This window comes from Berghia stephanieae, chromosome 4, assembly GCF_034508935.2.
Source record: "Berghia stephanieae isolate SIO BIC M18660-M18661 chromosome 4, UCSD_Bste_1.3, whole genome shotgun sequence".
Lineage (NCBI taxonomy): Eukaryota > Metazoa > Mollusca > Gastropoda > Nudibranchia > Aeolidiidae > Berghia > Berghia stephanieae.
Genome location: NC_088363.1, coordinates 30,249,764 through 30,251,169, shown reverse-complemented (window position 1 = coordinate 30,251,169; position 1,406 = coordinate 30,249,764).

Below are 1,406 nucleotides of genomic sequence, written 5' to 3'. Positions count from 1 at the left end.
AAGATGAATGGAAAAAGAATAAGAGGAAGACAAAGAATAACTTATTTGAAAGGGATAAGAACTTGGACAGATGAAGCTGAGAAAGGTGGCGCTGCTTTAATAGAATTGGCAAGAGATAGATCAGCTTGGCGGAAGATGACCTCCGACGTCTGCTTCAGATATGGAACTACATGAGATGAGATACCTAAGAGTGCATTTTCAAGTGAGCCACCACCAAAATTTACTAAAACAAAGTAAGTCCTTAAGAGCTTCATGGCCATAGTGTCGAAACTTATCCCAGTGTGCGTGGAGTGAAGTGGCCGAGCAATGCATTTACTAACTCATCCCTCCGAATGGGGCACTCAGGGAAATAACCTGGGCTTAAACACGGCAAAAAATTTCCCAGTTGCTCCGTGCGCCATTGTTTTTGCAATCCCCGACCCCTTTAGAAGCCTGACGACCCAGGTTAAGAACAGAGATAGAAGGGACCAGGCAGAGGAGTTGATTTGTTGTTGTATACCACTGAATGGACTTGGTTTGTTTTGTTTTTAAGGGTTTTACGGCGCTTGCAACACATTAAGGTCATATCAGCGCCAGTAAAAAGGAAGAAAATGGGATAGTAAAAAGTTCTGGAACTACAATTAGAGCACCCAAGACAAAGTAAGTCTTAATCAGGACAAACTTGCAAATCTTCAGCAAGAATAAGACAACTTTTGATTTTGTTACTCAAGTGAAATATTATATCCACAACTAACATTGTATAGTCCATGGTAAGATAGAACCGAATGGGCACGGGGGGAAAAGCCATTCCATTATAGATAGTATGCGCTTGGCTAAGAAACTCACAAGATTGCCATCCGGAAGTATAACGGACCAACACACAAAACTATGTGTAACCTTAAAGTGTATAGTCTGGTTAATACCGTTTAGTGAGAATTACTCATAATCGTGGATGGTAAAAATCAATAACAAAGACCTGAGTTACGTCAACTTCGATCTATCTATAGACAGGTTTTTGTCATTGATGTTGTTGAGGTCTATAATTGACGTTAAGCGGAGGTTGGTGTTTGGGAAATCTTTTGAGACCGTTGTTGAGTGCCCAGATGACTGGGCGTCCATTGGGTTCAGGTCCCAAATTGGTGAAGTAAAATAACATAGATTGATTTGCTGGTATTTTAGAATCTCGTTTCATGATGTGTCCATACAGACTTCATCTGGTTTTAAGTATTGAAGAGAGATCAGTGTTTTGTTACACTCGTGATACAGTGTTTTTAGGGTTTTTTTTTTTTGTTTTGTTTTTTTTTTTTTGTAGGTATTTGATTCCCCGAACTGTTCTAAGCTGTTTAAGATGGAAGGTGTCGTAGTAGTAGTCACGATTATGAAGATGATGATGATAATGATGCTGATGATGACGACGACGACGATGA